We start from the raw sequence: 16,921 nt of genomic DNA on the forward strand, positions 1-16,921 counted from the left end.
TTGATGAGCCTATTCTCTACTTCATTTTCCAGGTCATTGAAGAAACACTTAAGCATCTCTGCAACCAAAGGTGACCCTTTCAGAACACCGTGTGTTATGTCTCCCCAGGATGATAGTCATTCATCAGTAACCTTCTCTGGGTACAGAGTGCCATTCAGCCCACTGACTATTGTTGGCACGATGTAACAGAACAGTAGAGAGTTCACTTAAAATTTTCAGGAAAAACATTTTGCTTCCACTTTACTAAAATAATGAAAAACAGCACAGGATGCTGTTTAGAAATTAAATCTCTTTTGTATGTGGAGAATAATATTTTGGGCTTGTGCATATAACTCTGCAGCCTAAGCTTTTATAAACATTATGATTAGGACAATTGTCTGTCATCCTTATTTTGTCACAGGACAGTCTGTATTTATTTTCAGGTCTCCTTGTATCTGTATTTTCTGTCCTCTGTGTTGAGTAATTACTAAATCCTGCTTGGCATACTATTTTTTCGGATTTTCTTTTTCTGTTTTTATAGTTAAAGCTTTGGTTCAAGCCATCACTGCACAAAGTTACAGTAGCCAAACTACTGGGAAACATTTTTTTCAAACAAAGATATTCTTGCCCTAAACTCTCATGACACTCCCACAGAAGTGTATTGTCAGATATGTTGTTTCCTTACTCCCATTCTGAAGACCTACATGTGGCTTCCAACTGGCCCTCAAAATAAAACCATTCTCCTCATGAGGTTTTCAGGGTCTTCCTCTTGTTAACTTTTTCTTTCTACTCTGTAGTCCTTAAAGAAGTTCATGCTTAGCATCCTAATAAGCAAACATCATTACTAATGCAGTGTCTTCATAATAAATAACACCATTTAGGATAACATTTGCTGAAAACTTAGAATATGCTTTTATATTGATATTATTATTATTATTATTATTATTATTATTATTATTATTATTCCACTCTGTTCATCTTTACTAATGATCACACTTCTCTATTTAATTTTGAAGCAGTCCAATGAAGAGTAGTCTTCTTGGTATTGCAATTTGTTATGTACATTGTTTTCAATATTAAAATCATTTATTTATCTTTATTTGTGATGAGTTATATATTTGTCTATGACTTCTTATTGTCCTCTTTAAATTATTTGGTACAACACATGGATACAAAACAGATTTTGAACATAATGTATAAAAATGAGCCTTCTGACTAAAAAAAAAACCCTATTAGCACTATTAATGACAATAACACCAAAAGGAATACAATGGAACATTTAAAACACTATCTAATATGCTTATAAACTAAAAGCAAAGGAGAATTTAAAAAAATCCATTTGCTGATCATGTAACCATACTTTTCTCTTATGCATAGTATTTGTAATATTTCAACTTACATTCACCCCACTACATCTAGAAGAGTAATTTGTCTATACTAGGCACTTAGGCACTCAATATAAAAATTCTTGGACAATTGTCTATTTGACAAAATAAGCATTTAAATGAACACATTTCTAACGCCATTTTCTTACATTATAAATGTGTGCAGGGAACTGAGAGAAGAAGGAAAACAAAAATGCAATGTTTACACAGTACCTATAAAATGCTTTGCTTTGGAGCATAAGTTTTTGAGAATTTTTAAGAATAATTAGGGAAAGTGAAAGAATGCATAAAAATATATGGAGTGACTTCTAAATTCAAAGAACTATTTTGTTGGAAAACATTACTTTTATTCATTAAGCAAAAAAAGAGTGTAAGATAATAATGACATTACTCTAAGTGATAAAATATTTACTTTATACTAAGTATTCAGTCAACATTTTAAAGTCCTGAAGTTCATAAGAACTAGAATTATGAAGAAAAAAATTTTGCAAGAGAAAGTGAAGAAGTTTCACACACACAATCATATGTTTATGGTTAATCTAATGTGTTAACAAGTGATTCATTTTTTATGTAAAAATTTCATTGTTAAAATAAAAATTTGAAGAAACCTAGTAAGTTTAGAAGAGTTAGATTAGTTTTGATGAGTTAGCATGCATATTAATATGTGATTGTACAGAAGTACATACTGTAAATAAAGATTTTGTTCTTGATTATTGCTGCAGCAAAATCTGGATTTACTAAATAGGTTGTTCGCCTTGTACTTTCCCAACACATAAATAAAACAACACATGTAACATGCCACTGTGAATTGTTGAAGTATTGTAGAATGATTATTTGAACAATGAAAACCAGCTTTCATTCCTTTGATATATCCTGCCTAAAGGATTTTTAGCATTTGCTTTAGTTTTTCAGATTCCTTCAGTCTTCTGTAAAAAGCAATGTCTAAATATGTATAATCCAAATGTGCTGCAGTAAACTTCTTCTATTTCATGGTGACAAGTTCTAAATCTTGATAATAGAAAAACAGTTTCACTCATACAACCTTATAGAAATATTCTGAAGTATGGTAATAAAATTAGCTATCCAACTTATATAAGGTAGAAAGTAAGGTTTTACCAATCATTCTGACCTTATAGAAATATTCTGAAGTATGGTAATAAAATTAGCTATCCAACTTATATAAGGTAGAAAGTAAGGTTTTACCAATCATTCTGGCACTCAATGCTGGCAAAAAAAGCTAGTTCTATGCATTTGAATGCTTATAATCTCCACCATGAGCCCAGATTGGCAGGCAATTAATAACTTGTAGGCTGTTATCTGTCTCTAGTACTATTGTGTGATTTTTAGTAAATTAGTAACCTACAGCCTTAGTTCCTTATCTATAAAACTGGGTAAGAATGAGAATTGATTCGTATACTTTGTTGTGAGGGAGAAAACAAGAAATACTTGTAATTATTACAAGTTCTACTTGTAAAATGATATATTAGTTTCCTAGGGCTGCTAACAAAACAAAATTTGTCCTCTAAAGGATAATTCTAAAGATGAGAACCCCAAAATTAAGGCAGGGGGAGGGTTAGTTTTTTGTGGAGCTCTCAGAGGAGAATCTGTACCATATCTTTCCATATCTGATAACCTCCAGAAATCCCAGACACTCCTTAACATGTAGATGCAATGGAGCAATCCTTTCCTCTGTTCTTCATGTGGCATTTTCTTCTCTATCTCTTTGAATCTTTTCCTTTTCTTAAAAGGATAACAGTCATAGTTTCTAGGACTGTCCCTAAATTCAGAATATATTTCACTTCACAATTCTTGACTAGTTATCTACAGAGGCCTATTTCCACATAAATTTATGTGTTTTCCAGTTGTCTTGTTTCCTTCCTTCCTCCTTTTCTTATTTTCTTTCTTTCTTTATATTAGGGATTGAAAAATGGAACAATCTACCATTGAACTACATCTCCAGCCCCACACCATTTTGTTTTTAAATTTTATTTTGAGACAGGGTCACACTAAGTTGACCTGGCCGGCTTTGAATTTGCCATCTTCCTACCTCAGCCTCCCCAAATCTTTGGAGTTACAGGTGTGTGACATGGTACCTAGCTTTAAATTCAGATTTTGTGGTTACTGGGGAACATGAATGTTTGGGGAGGACTCTATTCAAACCATTATAATTACTTCCGTTTGACACACGGAAGTACTTTTTGTTTATAAGGGAGAAAATCAGGATCAGTTTAAATATTTAAAGGGGATAAAATATAAATTGTAATTCACAATGAGGAAAGGACAGTCATTATTGACGTTAGGAAAATTGAATATCTACATGCAGCTGAATTAACTCAAACTTTTATCTAACATCATGTGCAAAAATCGACTCAAAAATGGAATAAAGACTTACAATTAGACCTGAAATTATGAGTCTACTAGAAGAAAACATAGGGGGGGAAACTCTAGAACATTGGTCTGACAGCATTGTGTGTATGTGTTTTAATGACCCCAAAAGTTCAGGCGGTAAAAGCAAGAAATAGACAAATGGGATTTCATTAAACAAGAAAGCTTCTGAACAGCCAAGTAAATAATTAACAAAGTGAAGAACAGATTCATAAGAATGGGAGAAAATGTTTGCAAACCATAATCTGACAAGGGATTCATATCCAAAATATGGAAGAAACTCAAACAACTTGATAGTAAAGACAAAATAACACAGTTAAAAATTGGACAAAGACAGGAATAAATATTTCTCAAAATAAGATGCAAAGGGCCAACAGGTATGAAAAAAAAATGCTCAACATCAATAATCATTGGAGAAGTACAAATTAAAACCATAATGAGATATCATCTCACACCTATTGTAATGACTATTATTTTTTTTAAAAAATGATTATTTTTAAGAATATAAAAGATAAAAAAGTGCTTGCAAGGATGTAGATAGAACTCTTGCATCCTGTTGGTAGAAATGTGAATTGGTAACTATTAAAAAAAAATGGAAATTTCTTTAAAAATTCAAAATAGAATTGCCATGTGATTCAGCAATAAAAATACTGGGCACATAGCCAAAGAAAATAAAGTTGGAATGTCAAAGAAATTCCTGCACTCCCACATTCACTGCAGCATTATTCACAATAGTTAAAATATGAAATCAATATGTGTCCACTGATGGATGAATGGATAAATAAAATGTGGTTTATATACTCAGTGGAATGTTATTCAGCCTTAAAGAAGGAAATTCTGTCATTTGAATTATCATGAGTAAACCCAGAGGCTATTGTATTAAATAAAATAAGTCAGGCACAGAATGTATAGTCTTACTTGTGGGCTCTAAATAAGTTGAATTCTTTGAATTAAGTTACCAGGGACTGGGGTTGGGTTGGGCAAGGGATATAAAATTTTAGGAAGAATATTCAGGAGATCCATTTATACAATATGTTTGCTATAGTTAATAATATTGTGTCATAATATTGAAAATTGTAAATATTAATTTTAAGTGTCTTCATTACAAAAAATGAAATATGAAATATTGCATATGATAATTAGCTTGATAAAGTTTTCACAATGAGTCCATATTTCAAAATGTCATGTTGTAAGTGATAAATATATATTATTTTGCCAATTAAAACAAATAAGCAAACACTATTCTAAAAAATTGAGGATACATTAAATCTGTTTAGTGAGTCAGCAGGGATCACATGATAAACTTACTATTATTAAAATAGAGAACTCTCTTTGTATTACTATGAATAAATTATGAAAGTTAAAGTTGTTTTAAAAAATAAACTTCAAATGCAATGTATATGATTACTGCTAATTGATACAATTATATTTGAAATATATGAACACCAAACTGATAAAAAGTATATAGATTCTGGATTCAGAGGAGAGTCCTACATCTGGGGAGAAGAGAATATCAAAGACTTCAACAACTTCTTTGATAACTCTTAATATACTCTTTTTTGTTAAATTTAATTTACAATAGTATGAAAAGAATAAAATACTAATAAATAAACAATAAAGAGGCAAAATATTTGTAAGCTAAAAACTACATAAACTGCTGAAAGACAGTTTATTAGGATGGAAAAAATCCCATGTTTATGGATTGGAAGATTTAATAATGCTAAAATGTCAATACCACTCAAAGTGACCTACAGATTCAATACACTTTATACAAATTCCAATGATGCTTTTTGCAAACATAGAAAAATTTATTCTAAAATTCATATGAAATCTAAAATAACCCTTGAAAGTCACAACAATCCTGAAACAAAAACAAAGCTAGGGGTCTCACACTTGCTGATTTCAAAGCTTGCTATAAAGTTAAGGTCATCAAAATAGTGTATACTAGCATAAAGAGACATGTATCAATAAAAGAGATAAAAGAACATAAAAGCAGACAGACACTCTCATATGTGGTCATAATTTTCAACAGGTTGAAACATCATGCAATGGGGAAAAGACATACTTTTCAATAAATGGTGTTGAAAAGAACACAACCAACACTGAAAATATAGTACACAGAATGGGAGAAAATACTTGCATATCTATAAATTACAAATGTTCAGCTCTCTACTGTATTGCAAAAACACTTGAGTGGAGCATCTTATTAGAATATGTTAGTGTTTTCAATTTTTTTTAAATAAGCAGAAGGTAATATCATTTTCTGTAAAATTGATCAATTCAGTCAAATTAGTGTCACATAGATAATTTTCGACAAAAACTCTAAAATTTAAAAAAAAAATCAACATTTGGCTTAATGATCAGAAAATACAAATACATGTATATATATGCTTAAAGTATGTATGATAACATATATATAGTTAAATTATTTCTGTATAGTATTAATAAAATGATACAGGTCTAAATTGACTTTGGAAGTTCACTGAACTGATTGACTTAGTTTCATTAATTAGAAGCCCTTAATTTACCTTGTTTCTTGTTTGGTATGTACATCAGCATCATTTCTTTTTCAGCCACATCATAGACATCATGTCTTAATTCCAACCCATCATCCAATCAACAATTTATGTCAATACTTCCATGAATGCCAAGTTAAAATGTTTTCTTCTTCACAAAACTTTCTACTACTCTCAAATACTATTCTTCCATTCAATTAATAAGAAGTCTTTTAGGTTTCTGCCTAGAGTACTCAGCCATCTTTCTCACTAGCAGATTGTTGATTTATATTTCAGGCAATAAAATGTCTGCATTTCCATTGTCCTTATAGCAACTGGAGACAGTATTGTTTAAGCAAAATTTCTCAGTGGATTCTTCAACAACTGGATGGATCTGTTTTTACCTTCCTCCATATTCTTTTGGTTTTCACAGAAACAATGACTAGAATTTCAATAGCTATTTTTTCCCCCTTGAAAGTGACATTCATTAGCCAGATGGTCAGAATAGAAAGGAAGAAGATGATGGCAGATCTCTGATACTTTAAGAAATAATACCATGGCAGACTTGGAATGCTATTTCTAGATTTCTCTTATTTGAGTACAGAACAAGCATTGAATAAACATTGACATTGCTTAATACACCTGTTATTTGTAGGGTTAATTTTGACTTATTCTCCCCCCTTATCTCTAATTGGTTACCCAGTTTTGTGGTTTCTAGCTTTGAAATTTTCTTCTGAATGTAAATTTTATTTTTGTTTTCTTATATCATTATCATTAACCAAACCCATTTTGTCAAGTTGCAAATAAATTTGGTAGGTTGGTTTTCTGTATTTTTGATAAATACTATGAGAATAATGAATATATATAAAGATTTGAAATTTTTTGACATCTGTATTGAATATATTCATGATGTTATAATTTGGAGATATGTAGGACATTAATTACCTCAATTGTATATTCATTCAACTTTATAAAATTTCAGTTTAGTAATATCATCACACTTAAACTTCACAAGTAGATGTAGCAATTCACTTTATTGTTGAGGTTCAGAAAATTTAAATTACTATTAAGGCATGGAATCAGGAATTAGGTCCAAGACTTTTTTTAAATCCTAGTCTTTCCAATGAACCACAAGCACATGGCATGAACATGGGGACAGAAATGAGATTTTGAGGTATACTAAAATGTATCAGTCTACAGGGATAGTTCTGGGTTGAGGGAAAAGAGATGATCACATGAGAAATGCAGGTCAGTTCCTGAGTTATTGCAGCAGCTTGAAAGGCAGTCTTGCCTTTTTCTAATCCCTTCCAATTAATCTTTCCCAAACATATTTATCTTTCTAGGCACTTACCAGAAAATATAACACTGTCTTTGTTCTACACAACTTAACCCCTCCAAACTTTCTTCATGATTCCCCAATTCAAACCTTCTATTTGACAAAGACTGTTTTTATCATCATTTCTGAAGCACACAATGGCCTTGCCTACCTCTGAATTCTTGTAACCCACACTGAACTCTCATTTTTTTTGACTTCTTATTAAATTTACTGTCTGTATCATTCTCTCTGACTATGAAGTCTCGTTTAATTTATTGTGTGCATTTATTTTCATTTCAACTAGTTTATAAATGTGGAGGTCAGATATTAGGTAATGCTATGAAATCTAGATCAGTGAAAGAAATATTTTCTATTTGTTGAATTAAAAATTATCTGACAAATCTTCAAAAATGGTAAAAACTAATTTTTTCACTCAAAATTTTTAGTGTTTGTAATTGGCCCATAAGTACACTCCAATAAATGTGCAGATTTCCTAATATTGGTTTAGGAAAAAATTGGAAATATTGGCAGAACATTTTTTAAGACCTCCTTCATTTAAATTGAGTTTACCCATCCACAATATTTACATAATGTTGCACTAACATTGACTTAGCTTTTTCTAAGAATAACTGAACTTGGCTTGGTCTCCTCAGGGGGATTTATGGTTTTAAGGTCCTTGGCCTACCCGGAGGCTTTTTAATCATATCTCCTGTGTCCTTTTTTTTTTTTAATATGACAGCAGAATGCATTAAAATTCTTATTATACATCTAGAGCACAATTTTTCATGTCTCTGATTGTATACATAGAATATTATATTCACAGCAATTCGTGTCTTTATACATGTACTTTGGATAATAGTGATCATCACATTCCACCATCATTAATAACCCCATATCCCCTCCCTTCCCCTCCAACCCCTCTGCCCTATCTAGAGTTTGTCTATTCCTCCTATGCTCCTCCTACTCCCTATCCCACTATGAATTGGCCTCCTTATATCAAAGAAAACATTCGGCATTTGGTTTTTTAGGATTGGCTAACTGCACTTAGCATTTTCTTCTCTAACTACATCTATTGTCCTGCAAATGCCATGATTTTATTCTTTTATTGTTAATATTCCATTGTGTATATATGCCACATTTTTTTATCCATTCATCTATTGAAGGGTATCTAGGTTGGTTCCACAGTTTAGCTATTGTGAATTGTGCTGCTATAAACATTGATGTGGCTGTGTCCCTGCAGTATGCTGTTTTTAATTCCTTTGGGTATAGACCAAGGAGAGGGATATATGGGTCAAATGGTGGTCCCATTCCCAATTTTCCAAGCAATTTCCATACTGCTTTCCATATTGGCTGCACCAATTTGCAGTCACACCAGCAGTATATGAGTGTACCTTTTTTCCCACATCCTTGCCGACACTTATTGTTGTTTGTATGCGTAATAACTGCCATTCTGACTGGAGTGAGATGAAATCTTAGAGTGGTTTTGATTTACATTTCTCTAATTGCTAGTAATGATGAACATTTTTTTCATGTATTTGTTGACTGATTGTACATCATCTTCTGAGAAGTGTCTTGACACCCCAAACTACTCCACTCCCTAAGAAAATTCTTCTGCAATACAACTTGGCCTTTGAATGATGTCCTGTAGCAGACAGACTTCCAGTAACTATCAGCTAATTCCTACACTAATCTGGAGGATAAAAAAAATAAATTAAAAAAAATATTCCTGGCTGTATATTCATTCTCCTCTTAGATCAGAAGTATTTTTACTATAATAAAATTTTTGAAAGCATTGTTCTTTACTTTGGCCAGAAGGGTATATTTTAGGAGGATATATAAAATCTAATGGAGGGAGAAATATTTTGGAAATGTTGGGAATATTTTTGTATCATAGAATTCTATAAATTATGCCTGGTCTCATGAAAGAAGTTGCCCACAAGTATTCATTGAATTCTAGATTATTTGTCACTGACCTCTCTCTGTATATTTTTTTTAGATCTGTTCATAGAAATATTTCTTCCACTCCAATTGTACCCAATACTATACTATCGCTAGCTTATCCATACAATCTATATAATAATAAATCAAATTTGCTATTAATGGTTTTGGACATCAATTTTTATGTTTAGTGACCATTGGATGATAAAATTTAGAATGTTAAACAATAGCAACAAAAAATAACACTTCAGTCTCATTTTTCTAGAGCTGGTGAATTATCAAAACCAAAATTTTCTGTACTGTCTTTGTCTTATATATCATTGCACTCACATAAACTGGGAAGAAGATGCATCTATGCAAAGGAGATGGTGAAACCCATGCTATAATGAACTCTATATGCTTTATATCCTTAAAGGAATGAGACACAATGTTGAAATCATGGAGTACAAAACAGAAGAATGTGCAATGCTTCTTGAAGAAATTCATATAAATAAAATAAATTTATATTTAAGAACTAAAGTGCCATTTTCAGAAACGCCAAATTGGCCTTAGGGTTAGTATGAGGTTCTCTCATTTCCTTAAACTCAGAAATTAGCAGTTTGGAACTCCAGTTATTTACCATGGGGGCTTCAAATTCTTGATCCAGATGAGACACCTATTTAACAAAGAATCAAGTCTTAAATCATATAGATAAAAATAAGTTCAATTTTGCTACAATGATGTAATATCTTAAGTGTTTGCATTAAACAGCAATATTTGTATATTTTAACAAATGATAAATCACATTTGAAATTTATTTTTCAATTTACTTTAATTAGGTATATTTGACAGCAGAATGCATTTTGATTTTTTGTACACAATTGCAGCACAACTTTACATTTCTGTGGTTTTATCCAATGTAACATTGCACCATATGTGCAGTCATTACATGTACCTAGGGTAATGATGTCCATCTAATTCCACCATACCCTCTCCCCTCCTTGTTCCCTCTTTGCCCCATCAAAGTTCCTCCATTTTTCCCATGTCCTCCCCTACTATGGATCAGAATCCACGTATCAGAGAGAACATTCAGCCTTTGGTTTTTTTGGGATTGGCTTACTTCACTTAGCATGATATCCTCCAACTCCATTCATTTACCTGTAAATGCCATAATTTTATTCTCTTTTAGTGCTAAGTAATATTCCATTGTGTTATTAATGTAATCATATTAATAAAATTTTCATAGTCACTGCTACCAATACAATAGTCATTATCAATAAAATAGGTAGAAAATTGTGTATAAATGGAATAAGAATGGACATAAGAGCTAGGCTGGAAATCAGGGGTTAGAAGCTAAGTAAACATTTGTTGGGGAAAGTCTGACTTTTCCAACAAAAAGCAAAACCAGCCAGTATTATTACTTCATAAATTAGGTAACGTTTGTTAAAAAGAACTCTCTTGAGTATAGGTTTGTAAGATTGGTCATGAATAAAACTAGAAATAAATCAAAATAAAATCTGTATGCTTCTCCAAATCTTATCCAAACTTTGATATAAAAGTTAGACTGGAAACTCCCCAGGATATTGTTTGTTGGGATATTTCCAATAAGTTCAATTTTCAGCCAAGATAGAAAAAAGTTCTTTGAAAATCTTCATGGTATTTTATGTGAAACTATGAAAATGTGGAAGCTTTGTTTACTTTTCCAATGAAAAATTTTAAAATTTGAAAATGCTGATGTTTGGCATAAACCAATACCAGACTTTTGGTAGTTATAAATTTTAACCTAATTTACATAGAATTCAGTGAAGAAAATTAAATTAATTGCTCTCCTATACAATATTTCTACAGGTAATTCTGTATTCTTCTGGTAGTGTTTTTTTCTTGGTCTTGAGTATCAACATGTTCCTGTAATATCTTTGGGATATAAATATCCACACATACTCACAGATATATATGTGCATACACACACACACTCACACAAATGGTATCTAAAATAACCTGACACTTTAAAAAAAGCCCCTCCCCTCATCGCATAGCTTTACTCAAACTGTGTTTGTGAGCCATATAAGGCTTCTTAAAATTGCATTGGCCCCTTGGATTACATTGAAATCCCACCCTGCTTTTTCTTAGGTTCTGTTATTCCCATTCTTTGATTCTTTTATTTGATACTCTATCCCATTTCACTATGCTTTATCTTTCTACTTACCACCTTTAAACACTTTCCTTAAAATAATTCTTTCACTTTGAAACATATTTTTTTCCAGATGGAATGACAAACAGGACAGCTTACTAATTATTTAATATAACTTAGTATAAATGTCTAAATTCAAAGGACTAAAAACATGTATGCTAGTATAAACAAACTACAAGACTGCAATTATTCAGGAACCAGATTTTTATTTCATTTATCTTTGGAAAGATTGTTTATTAAATGTTACTCTGATGACTCAAAATAAATTTTTCTTTGAAATGTAGTTTTATTGATGAGTAAAATAAGCTTCTACTGGAAGAAATAATGACTCTATTCGCAGGTAAATATGGAAAGGAAAATAAAAAATAATTAATGAAAGAATTTTGAACAACTTATAGAAACATGAAAAACAGATAAAATAATATTAATTTTCAATCTTATTCTTTTTACTCATTTTCTGCAAATCAAGTAGAGCTATTAAAGAGCATTTGCTCAAAGGATCTTAATTGAAAGAAAATGTTCTAATAAATTATCTTAAATATATGTATTCTAAGGCAATTCTTAACTTATGGTGTCCTTATTACTTTTAATGAAACTTCTATTAGTGAGTAGACTGGACTATATTTCAATGACTTGCTTGCACACACAAAGTTAGAGTATCTAATTCTAATTTATAACTGCCCAAAGAAAGGGTAGTTAACTTCATATTTTTCTGTACAGAATTTGATGATAATCATTTTATTTGTACAGGATAAAAATCATTCTGCATAGACTATCTGACTTCAGGAAGAGTGAGAATTTAGAGACAGATTGAATTGAATTCTGCTTCCAACCTATAACAAATGTGTGACCTTGGGTGGAGGAACCTCTCAGGGACACTTTCCCTCATGTGTGAAAAAAAAAAAGAAGAGGTGAAAAGGTAATAATAGTAGTATTGACCTCACAGTGTCCTTGTAGGTATCAAAGGAGATAATGTCTTCAAAGTTCTTTGCATGTTTCTGGCAACAGAGCAATTGTTCAATTATCATCATCATCATTATCATTAATACTAGTAGTTGCTCACTGTTGAACATAGAAGAGCTCTCAACAGCATAGGGAAATAGACCAAACAGTTCTGACTTCGAAATTAAATTATACTCATTCTGACTTTTTTATGTAATTTTATTGTCAGAAAGAATAGTGACATAGAAAGCCCTAAAGTTTCCTTGAATCAAGTTACCTGAGCTATTAGGAGTATGCAGAAATAACTAATGATAAGGACATTTTTTCAAACAATTGGCTTCAACCACATTAAAAAAAAAAAAAAAAAGCCCAATTGCAGGATGTCAATCTGCCCAACAGTGTAAATCTCCTTAAAGCAATTTAATTCAGATTAAAAAGATAACCTTGGCTTATGTAGCAGAATGAGGGATCTGTTTCAAATCCATCACATTAACACTATCAATAACCCACTATGACCCATGATTGAGTAGTTTTAATTAAGTTTAGTTAGGGTATTGGGGAAGAGTGTGCCATTTAATCCTTCATTTGTAGTTAAATTGAATATTACAAATATCTCTATAACTTTTGTAGTTTGAACATCTTTCTTTTTTATTGAATTTATTGTTTTCTTTCATACAGAGCAATATCATTTGGGGAGCTCTAGTTCCCAGGAGCTTTAATGCTACCCCACTTCCAGCACTATAAAACAGAGGCCTGCTGTTTTAATCACGCCTCTCTCTCTCTCAATGTTGTTTGCGCCCTGGTACAACCCATCTGCCTTGAATCTAGTGCTCCGCTGGGGCTGCACACATCTGCCAGCCAGACTACCTTCGTACACAATTACTCAATCCACCGTAAGGCTCTTTAATAGGAAACAAGTGTGACAACGGCAAGCCTCTTTTTTTTTTTTTTTCCTCCTCCCTCCTAAACCACAGAGTCAAATAGCTCTAATAGAGATGAAGCTTGATAGATCCGCCCAGGTGTAGGTGAAATGGTAGAGCCTCAGGGGTAATAGATGCTGTGCTCTCCTGCTGAAGTTTAGCACTTTGTCCTGACGGGCTCACTAGCAGCAGTGTGATGGGCTGCTCCTTGTACAGTTACAAAGTCAACATGCTTCTTGCTGCTCACGTTTATGCCTAATCCGGAGGGCAACCTGGAGCTAGGTAAGAACTGCAGAACAGCCCTTTGACTTCAGCACATGGACAAAGGACAACAAATTCAGTAAGTAGAATATTTATCTTTCCTTCTTTTACTTGGGAATTCATTAAGGGTGTTTACTCTCAGGGAATCCTCTAAAGACTGTGCAAAAGTGAACCAGCAAAAAAAACCGTGTTCATAACCCTGTGGATTTCCTCCAGTTTCATTTTGCACAGTGCCCTGGCACTGTCACTGCAGCTTAAATACTCCATGAGTGACTCCTCATTCAGAAGGTCTTGAAACTGAAATGTGGTGCTAATAATAATGCTAATTCGAGCCCGGAGCCTGGCATATTAACTGCTATTTCGGGGTGAAATATCCTTTATTACTGTCAAAAATGATGGTGACAAGTGCTTTGTCACAGTTCTGAGAATAGAAAAAAAAATCTTTACAAAGCTCAAACCCTTTTTGAAAATGGATTTTGGCTTTTATGCATGACTATATTGTTACATCATTGTTGATACATTAATGTGAGGTATTTTCCTGTAATTTTGGCTTAACAAATTCATTCTACAGCTTTGACTCTCGCCAAAGAAGTGATCCTGAAAACTCTAAAGGCAGAAATAGATTGTAGCATCAATGACAATGATAATGCTTTTTGTAAAACAAAACAAAACAAAACAAAAGGTCATTTGTCTAATAGCCTAGGAAGAGCTATTAAAACCAGATGTGGGAAATCTCAACTTTGACTTTTTGGTCTTTCATGCTTGGTTTAAAGCAGCCTTCACATTGTGTTTACTTTGCATTTACAACTTTGGATTCACCATTAAACTATGTTTGAACTTGAAGTTCAGATTTGATCTAAGTAGAGCTATGTTCCTTGAGCCCTCCACTCTGAATTTTACTTGGCTATGGGGAATCTTTTTACTACTACACCATATATCTTGAATTGTGTTAACAAGCTAACTGCGGTGGACTTTCAGGTGGAGTGTCAGGCAGTGTAGAAGAATGTGTTTGCTGTTCAAATGGATGATGCTCCGCGTATGAAAAAAACACATAGAACGCATGCCCTTACAAAGACTCCAGTTATGATACTTAAATTAATCCTTCAGGAAAAGGATGCAATAAGACTTACCACAACATTATATATATTTGTAATCTCTTGAGTTGAAATTTTTAAAATTTTTGTTATGTACTTGAAAAATGATCTGAATGGCATTGTCATCTCAAAAGACAATACACATGTTTAGAGTCTTGAGACAGGCAAACTTAAACAAAACACTATCACATTGTTAAAGTAATTCCCCATTGGCCAGTGTTTTGTTTTTGTTTTCTAACTATTATAGATGGACATCATTGAAAATGATGATTTAAAATCCATGACGGTAGAATTCTGATGACTCCTTTGTGTATATTCAAAAATGATTTAGCCTGGATAAAGTTGCTGCTATGAGAGGTTTAATTAATTACTGCCAGTTAAATATATTTCTTTAAGAATTGCATTTGACGTTACTGATGGTGGAGTAAATGCAGTTTAAAAGTCATTCTTCATGAAATACTTTAACCGACAATTGTTGGCATTGAATAGCGGTCAATGTCTACCCCCTACAGGGAGAGATTCTAATTTCACTATGCTTTCCTCAGTACATGAATACCACAGAGTACAGTTCACACATATGAATGCTGTAACCGTGTCAATGACTCCAACAAGTGCCCCTTAATGGAAAGGTCAGCCCTGTGATTAATAGGAAGCCAGTTTCAAAGGCTGGACCTCACTTCAGCACTGCATTTAAATTTCTTTCTCCTTGATTTATTCATCTGCTTTTCAAAGTGTAATAAAAATCATGCGGTCCATACTGCACATTTCTAATGCATGTGACTGTTTTCATACAAGAGCAACAACATCAAATAGTATATGAAGTTGAGCAAAGAAAAAATAATAAAGTGAAAAAAATTGATCAAGCTAATAATTGAAAGCATAGAATGATAAATGGAAATTTCACTTTTCATCTAAATAGTTTATATAGCCCTTCCTCAAGTTTCAGTTAATTTAATAAACCTTTAGGGGCACTGTGAGGGTATATGTGGTGTGACAGAAGAGAGGCTTGGTGTTTCATCTAAGTTTATTATGATTAAATGCTGGCTGTGTGCTGATGATATACGCAGGTAACTCATGAAGATAATGCTTTTTCACTAATGGCAAATTCATTGCAGAAGTTTAGCACAGTAGAGATGAACAAAAGAATTATAAACCTTTGAGAAGCCCAAGAAACTATAATGGAGTTTTTGTTATAATCTGTTTTTGTGGAAAAAGGTATAATGGTAGTTAAAATCTTTCCAATCAGGACTTGTGCTGGGAAAACTTAAAGCTAAGTCCACCATGATTTTTTTTAAAGACTTTTGACTGCTATTATATTTGCTAATAAGTATGCTAAACATAAGGCAATTCATAAGTTAGATGGTCCTTAAATAAGAGCTTTTATATTTTCAATTTTGTGTTTGTTTCATGATCCAGGGCTTTATCCACCCACGTTTTCAAATAAGATTGCAATATGAGTAATCAAGTAATACAAACAACATAATACACTGTATTTATTACACATGAAAATTTCCATATGCCAAGAGGAAATTTTTTAGAAATCATTGTTTATACCAATTTATCCTAAGCAATATTCTCTTTCAAATAACTTTTTAACCCTAAATCAACACAAAGTGTAAAAAGTCCATGTGCACTTATAATAAAAGAATAATATTACCCATCAAGATAGAAAGTTTAGGACAAAGAACAGCCCAGTTTTGAATGTCAATACTTCACAAATGGAGCTTCCAAAGACTACCCAATGAGAAGACAATGTAGTCACCTCTGCATAGCAGGCACAGTGCACCCTTGATAGCCTCACACTTCACCAATGCCCACAGCTGTATCATCAGGTCCTCTTCTAGTCAAGGCATCATTTTTGCTCTGCATCGGAAGTTGACAACTTCCAGAAAGGGTTTTAATGAAAAACATTGATTGGGTACCTACAAAATACAGGGGACAGTATCCTCAGTGCTTTCTATCCATGATATACTTCATAGTCCAATAAAGTATGTATTGATAAAAGTATAAATAAAGTGGTTATGGGATTTGGCCCCT

At 32.5% G+C, this 16,921-nt stretch overlaps 1 protein-coding gene across 1 annotated transcript in view; it reads left to right on the forward strand.

Annotated features, from left to right (window-relative positions):
- The first annotated feature begins 13,655 nt into the window (after positions 1-13,655).
- SEMA3A (semaphorin 3A) overlaps positions 13,656-16,921 on the forward strand; it is a 455,178-nt gene continuing 451,912 nt past the window's right edge. The window contains exon 1 of the mRNA XM_081286513.1: positions 13,656-13,869. The gene's annotated coding sequence lies outside the window, so the exon portion shown is untranslated. The remainder of the gene's footprint in view (positions 13,870-16,921) is intronic.

The sequence above is a fragment of the Spermophilus citellus genome, assembly GCF_964194105.1.
Source record: "Spermophilus citellus genome assembly, chromosome: 3".
Taxonomy (NCBI): Eukaryota; Metazoa; Chordata; class Mammalia; order Rodentia; family Sciuridae; genus Spermophilus; species Spermophilus citellus.